Consider the following 7,838-nt stretch of genomic DNA (forward strand, 5'->3'; position numbering starts at 1 on the left):
ATATTCATTAAAGTGGTAATAATGATCCATGCTGCTCATTAATAATTGATATTTGGGAAACAAAAAAATGGACTGAACACAAACCAGCATTTATAAACAGTTCTCATTAGATATTATATATTAGGAGATTAAAACATCTAAAAACTTGCACACTAATAAAATCATTTCCTCTCAATTGGAGTAAAGATAAGCATTACACTACATTCAGTTCCATAAGGCAAATATCTATTAGTAATTACTGTTTACATGGTTCTGTGCTAAGATGAGATGGTAGATAGAGATGGTTCTAATAAACAAATTTGATTATAAAATTAATTAGTCTTGTATTTTTCAAAAGTATACACCCCTTAACTTAGGATTATACTAGTGCTTCAAACATTGGACATGATTTACATACCATAAAGTTTACCTATTTGAGGTATAGAGTTCAAAGTTTGATTTTTATGTGTGTTTATGTGTGTGTTTATATATATATATATGTATGTGTGTGTGTGTTTGCTCATGTGTGTGTGAGTATAAGCACATGCGTGTACGTGTGTGGCATGAGGTCGACCCTGGGTATCTTCTATGACTTTCCACCTTATTTACTGATACAGGCTTTCTCATTAAAGTACAGCACATAGATTTGGCAAGACTAGCAGTTCAGAGAGTTCCAAGGAGTCTCGTGTTTCTGCTTCCCCAGCAGGAGGATTACAGGCATATGCTACCACACCCAGATTTTTCCATGTGCTGGGGGGTCTGAACTCAGGTCCCCATGCTTCAGCAACAAGCACTTTATAGACTGAGATATTATCCTAGCCTCTGCATGTTTTCATTTTAAAAAGTGAATTTCAGATTTGTGCAAACATCACCATGATACATCACCATGATGCATATGGAGATGGCTCAGTGGTTAAAGAGCTTGCAAGTGTGAGGACCAGAGTGAGATCCTGAGAACACACATAAAATACTACATGGGCCTCTTGACCCACCTGTAATTCCAGTGCTTGGAAGGCAGAGACAGGGATCCTGGCACAACCTGGCTAACCAAACTAGCTGTATCAATGAGCTCTGGGTTCAAATGAGAGACGATGCCTCAATAAAAAGCTCCCAACATCAATGTGAGACCTCCATATGTACAAGCACAAATGTGCACCTATAGACACATGTGTCCATGTACATGTGAACATGCAAACACATACAAAAACAGCATATGCATACATGGAAAAGATGATAATAATAAATAGTTCACAAAGAAACACTGTTCATGTTATCAGTTGCTCCTTTTTGTTTGTTTGTAAGCAGAGTTGTGGTGAAATATGGATATTTTAATGCAGGCTTAAGCATAAATGTTAAAAGATTAAAAAGAGACACGCTGAGAAATAAAGACACCATAGCGAGCAGGGGCATGGTTTTGCTAAGAGAGTGTCACACTTTAGTGTCTTTATAATAGTTAAATACAGGGTTGGTGGGTTTTGAAGCTATTGTCTTTCGAATATTCTTAAGAAACCTGAATAAGATTACAGAGAGGTTCCTGAGAGGCATCTGATAGGCTATAATAGATAGGATAAAACTCCAGATTCACAGTAATGCAATTAAGAGGAAGTCTACATTGTATTTCCAGTTACTCTTACTCATCCTTAAATAATCACTGAAAAATTCATCCTTACTACATAGCAAAGGCCAGATTCCTTAGTTTAGCTCAGAAGGCCCTTCACTGTCCAGTCCCAGCTGGATCTTACAGATCCAGTCTAAATTGAGATTGTTCTTCCCCCTTCTCTATCCCTCGTACTTTAGATCTTAATATTCCTCACATTATCTAGTGCATAGCTTTGTGAATTCCCCTTCCTATTGAAATTATGAACTCCTAATTATCACCTAATTGTCATCTTGAAGCATCCTCCCTGCCAAGGTTTTCTATGATCCATCTAATGAGACTGACACACTTTCACCTGAGGTCAGGAAATTTGTCTTTTCATCTCTTTAATTTTGATGCCAGTACAATGGTTGCCACTGAACAAGTACGCGAGTAAGAACAAGAGGATCCATATCCAAACAGTTATACAGTATACCACAGACAATACTTGATGCTAATCTAGACCACTTTGGCCTACTGGATAATTACTGTATATGTTCAGAAAAATAATCAGCTAAATGTTTCACTTATGAATTTTTCATTGTGGGTTGGGGATTTATTGCCGTAATTTGGGGGGGGGGGTTGAGGGGACTGCAATTGAGTCAGGACCTCATGTATTTCAGACTGACCGAGGATAACCTTGGCTTCTGAGGCTCTTATCTCCACCTCCTGAGTTTTGGAATGACAGGTGTGCACCACCACACCTGATTTATGTAGTGCTGGTGACAGAACCTAGAGCTTTACGAATACCAGATAAGCATTCTACCAACTGGTCCATATCCTTAGTCTGCTGATATTTTGCTCTTTAGACATCTGCCTCTAAATTCTGCTGCTTCTGTTGGACTCTCTTCATCTGTTGCTCTTACAACCTCTTAACTGGACTTACTTTTTCCTGGCTACATCATGTCCATCCATGCTCCACACCTCTCTCTGGATGCTCTAAGTACAAACCTGGTCAGATCATATGATTGTCTGTATTGATTCCAAAAACACCTGGCATATGCAGGATAAGGCCCAAAGTAATTGGCGAAGAATGCAAGGATTCTCATGATCTGCCTCCTGTTTCTTTCCCCATTGGATCTTTTACCACTAGACCCTTATGCTCTGACTATAGCAAACTAACTGCAGTTCTTGATCAGCTCCTGATTAATCTTAACAGTTAATTTGCTTCTACTACAAATGCAGAAAAAATCTCCAGTACTGCTTTTTATATTATTTTTAATTACATACATGCATGTGTGTCTGTGTGGGGATATGCGCACATGAGTGCAGTTATCCAAAAAGGCCAGAAGGGTGTATCAACTTCCCTGAAATTGGACTTACAGAGAGTTGTGAATTGCCTAATGTGGGTACTGGGAACTGAACTCTGGTCCTCTGGAGGAACAGTCTCCAGCTGCTAACCCTTTTTCTTTATTCAAGTAACAGAGAATAATTTAGAGTTCGTAGGTACATGTCTTCAAGTTTTTACATGTTATTTTCTACCTGTAGTGTCCTTCCTATGTTTTCCATGGCACACTCCTATTTATATTCAAAACTTAGTTTCGATGTCACTTCTAGGAAGCCTCCCCTGATCCCTTTGAATAAAGTTAATAACTTTCATTTTCTTTCTCTAGCACTAACTCTCTTTTGATGTCTTTAATGTGTCATTTTTTTTTTTTTTTTTTGCATCTCTTTGTAGACAGTCTTAATGGCGGGAGCCTGGATTTATTCACCTATGTGTTCTTAGTGACTCCCCACACAGCACTGTTTATGGAATACATCAAGTACTCAGTAAATGCTTGGGGAATTAAACTAAAGTGAAATTAGGCATTTCCTTTTTTTTTTTTATAAAACCATCCAAACATATTAAAGAATATATTTAATTTGAATTATACCTATAGAATGCCACCAACTTAGTGATTTCTAAGTTACTATTCTATTTTACAAGCTGCCTAACAGATTTCCACATCACCAAAATCAATCCTTCTACAAGTCAGTTATTAATGGGTGTTTGAACCTTTTACTTTTATTGTTTTAAAGAAATGATGATTTTAGAGTCACTTGAAACCATAGTTTTATTAAACAATTTATAGTTTTCTAAGAAAGTCTTACTATGAAGTTGCTGAGCAAACTCTTTTCCATGGACTGATCAAAAGCTAAGAAGTTTTAGCCCAAACCACTTTCTGAATTATGACCAATTCCAATTGGCAGGGTTCAGTTAATGAGACTTTATGGTTGTAAATTATTCAACCATTACTTCCATGGTATGTGGGTTTTTTAAAAAGCTCCTGGAAATGAATCCTTTCATGAGGATTACCAGGAGACAACCATTTTGACAAGACTGTGCTTCAGAATTTAACTGCTATTCAATTAAAATGGCGTCTCCCCACCATTACCCTTCACTGGAGAGTGTGTGCTGCCATCTACTGATGTTCTGTAAGCTTACAGGGGACTTTGTTTATAATTCCAGTCACAAAACAAGCTGGTAAAGTGATCCATTATAATTTACTTGTATAAATTGCAACAAAAGAAAGGAAAACCATGGGGACACAGTACAGTAAAAAGTGAAAAAAAATCTGCAAATATAATTAAAAAGAGAAAAATGGAATAGCGTTACCAAACCATTTCCTACTGATTTCCCAAAATAAGAAATGAACCACTCATTTTAAAGTACACAATTTTAGGAAATCACTAAAAGTTAGTATTTGAAAACAGGGTTCATATCCATGTTATGGTTTCAGTAGCAAAAGGCCCATCAATATATTTTCTGACATATTAAGCTAAGCTGAATTCCTGCCATTAAAAGATTATCCCTTCAGCATAAGAAGGTTTTTGATTCGAGAAAAAGGATAATAATTAAACTAATAATGAGTCTCTCTGAGGGTAAACAAGGAAAAAGAATTTTGATTGGAGAATGCTGTGAGAGGAGAGGAAAAAGAGGAATAAGTGATTTGGGGGGCGGTCTTAGAGGATGAAGGTTAAAGAGAAATTTACTCCACAATTTTGCTGACAGTCAGTTGAAAATATTCACTAAAATGCAGGAGTTTCTTTATTTTCCTACAGATCCAGACAGACCACAATGAAGAAACCAGACCCAAGTTATCTCTCTGTGTAAAACTGAAAGATGATCTGTGCATTTCAGCTATTAATGAGCCCTTGGTCTGGCCCCTACCGTCGGTATATCTGTGGAAGATGAACCTCCTGGTAGCTCTGTGGTTTGGCCTGCCCACTTCCTAGCAATCACATTCTTGAGGTTGAAGATGTGAGTAAGTAAAAGCTGCTATTTCCTCTGCATGCGTCTACTCTGGGGTAGGTGGCAGGCCTTCCTTGTACTTCCCTGCCATTTCTCCACTTTTCTCTCTCTCTCTGCACACGCTCCTCTACTCTTTCCTCAAGGTCCGTTTGCCCTCTTGATTCCAAGGACCTCAATAACTTCTGTATGTGTACACTTTATGAGATCATCCTGAGTTACAAATGTTCTGTCCTAGTGGAGCAGCACTCCTATTCTGTAAAAAATGGCATAATAAAATCATCAGCTAGATATAAATGGTAATGTTTTTCACATCTACTAATTAACATGAAACAAATTTTTATGCTTCTTCCTCAAATATAACTGTTTTATTTATTGATTTATTTTTGTGTGTATTTGATACAGAATATCTGGAAATTGTTATTGAATATGCCAATGCTGTTGTAATGAGATGCTTCTTCTGATTATGTGGTTGTTGAATGAATAATTTTTAAAAATGGCATAATAAAGTCAGAGGGGGGACTGAATATGATCAAAATACACTGTACGGAATTCTCAAGGAATCAATAAAAATATTTTTAAAAGATACTCCCCCAAATAGCATAATATTAACAATAATAATAACTTTAAACTGTTTTGCTGGATGTTTTACCTACTTGAAAAAATTTAGTCTTCAAAAAACTCTATTTATAGGTGGTATTATCAACTATTATCTGAAGTTCAGCCAACTTAAGAGACTTCCCAAGGGACACACAATTTTTATACATGGCTCAAACCTAGTTATATTCATTTCAAAGCTTACCCTGTTGTATAACCACATTAAAGTTTTATGATGTTAATAAAATAATGAGCATGTGCTGATCGTGCACTGTGAGCAAGGTACATTTGTTGAGGTTTTCATGCATTTTTCATGCATTATTTTTATCATCACAATACTATGAAGTTAGTATTATTATCTCAATTTTTTGCATGAGGAAATAGAAGTCCAGAAAAGTTAAATAACTGGCACAAAGTGAAACAGCTAGTAGCAACAGGCTTGTGATTTTAATGTAGTTGTTTGTGACTCCCAATACCTATCTTCCCAACTTTAGGCTCCAGCCTATAGACACAGTTCTAAAATGTAGTTATGATTCTTACGCACATTTCACAGGATTTAGACTAGGGAGGGTTAAATACTTGTCCCAGGTTGCCTCATGTGCAAATGCAGACAGATAGTACAAAAAGAGCAAAGATGAAGCAAGGCCTGGGATGTCTGATTTTGAAATATCTACTTCCTATGTCTCCACTGGTTCTCCCCGCCAAGACTCACAAACACAAGGGAAAGCTGACAGCCTCTAGTGGTCTGCTTCCTAGGGCTCTGTATAAAGCCCAATAGAGAAAATCACTCACTTAATTCTTAATAAAAGTTTTAAATCAGCTTTCCCCTCTTGCCCTGTTGCTCAATGCAGAACAGAATAACTAAGAAGTCATAAAGCCCTCAGCTCTAGCAGTGCTGCAGTCTGTAAGCAAAGCAAGATTGCAGGTCGGAAAGAGTGCTTGTTCCTCAACTACTGATAAACTGATAAATTCATGTTCAAGACAATAAATATATTGAGATTTGAACCACACACCAAAGAACAGTCATTTTTGCTAATGTATGGAAGATTTTTAAAAGCTAATATAATTTCATAGTTCATGTCATGTGTACAAAACAAAAGAAGAAATTGTGGCAATTATCTGAATAATTGAACTTCATTTTCGAGGAGATTCTCTTTTTTTCCCTTCCATTTCATACATAAGTACTTGGGCTATGCAAAACCAGAGTGCCTAATGGCAAAAGTCCATGCTTTAAAGGCATACAGATGTAAGGTCAAATGCTGACTCTAGCACTCATTAGTCTGGTGACTTGGTCACTTAAGCTGTTTAAAGCTTACCTCAGTGATCGTTAAAATGAGGACATTAAAATCTACCACAAGGATTATAGAGAAAATTAACCTCTATGATGTATGGAGAGCAGAGTGGCCACTCAGAAAGTGCTCGTTATGTGAGAATTATTATGGTTGTTATCCCAAATGGTTGGTACTAGCACTACAACCATATTTAATCACATATAGCAATATCAGTTTGCTGAATTCTAGCAATTCCAGTGGGGAGGGCTCACTGACAACTGTAATTCCAACCTCAACCTTCCTAAACATCTCTAGTTCAAATGTCAACAGTGCTACAGATAAAGCACTTTGAGCTAGATAGAGGCAAACTCCCAAATGACAAATTTGCTATGATGAAGAAGGGCTGAACTGTCCTGTATTTTATATGATAGCTCAACGCATCCTTAGCCTATACCATATAGTTTACAGTAGCCCTATCTAAATTGTGACCCCCCTCAAAAAAAAACCAGAAACAAAACTATCTCCAAACAATCAGACAGCTCCTGGAAAGCAAAATGGCCCTGTCATCACTGCTACAGAGCCTCCCTGTGGCCAACAGCTAAAATTTCTCTCTTCTTCCTCTTAGCTCTTTTAGAAAAAAAAGTATTAGTCACCTATTCTGAATTGTATCACGGTATTAAATATCATCCTAAAAAGAAAAAGTAAGTAAAAATCGCACTCAAATTGGGAGCACTGATTGGTAATATTGAGCTATTCCCTACAAATTTAATAAAAATAATTCAGTGTTTTGACTCTTCAGCAGAGAGCCTATTTTTTTTCCCTTTTTTTAATTGAATTTTTGCAAGTTTCACAATATAATTAGATTGTATTCAGGTCCCCTCCCTTATCCCCACCTCCTTTAATGCCTCCCCACAATTTATATATATATCCTATAAAGCCTAATTTGTGTCTCCAAATGTCCTCCATGATGAGTCTATCCACTGAGCCTGGTTAACTTACCAAGAATCCCATGCTTAAAAGAGACTGTCTCTTCCCCTCCCAGCAGCCATCTGTTGCCACAATTTCCTTAGGTGGGGTTGGAGCGCCTTGCCTACTTCCTCATGTCTACCCTGGGATTTTTTTTTTT

At 37.0% G+C, this 7,838-nt stretch overlaps 1 protein-coding gene across 5 annotated transcripts in view; it reads right to left on the bottom strand.

Annotated features, from left to right (window-relative positions):
• Positions 1 to 7,838, bottom strand: part of Pak3 (p21 (RAC1) activated kinase 3) — a 290,822-nt gene that overhangs the window by 50,409 nt on the left and 232,575 nt on the right. The gene's annotated exons all lie outside the window — the stretch shown is intronic.

The sequence above is a fragment of the Nannospalax galili genome, unplaced genomic scaffold (assembly GCF_000622305.1).
Source record: "Nannospalax galili isolate Female #2095 unplaced genomic scaffold, S.galili_v1.0 scaffold25, whole genome shotgun sequence".
Lineage (NCBI taxonomy): Eukaryota > Metazoa > Chordata > Mammalia > Rodentia > Spalacidae > Nannospalax > Nannospalax galili.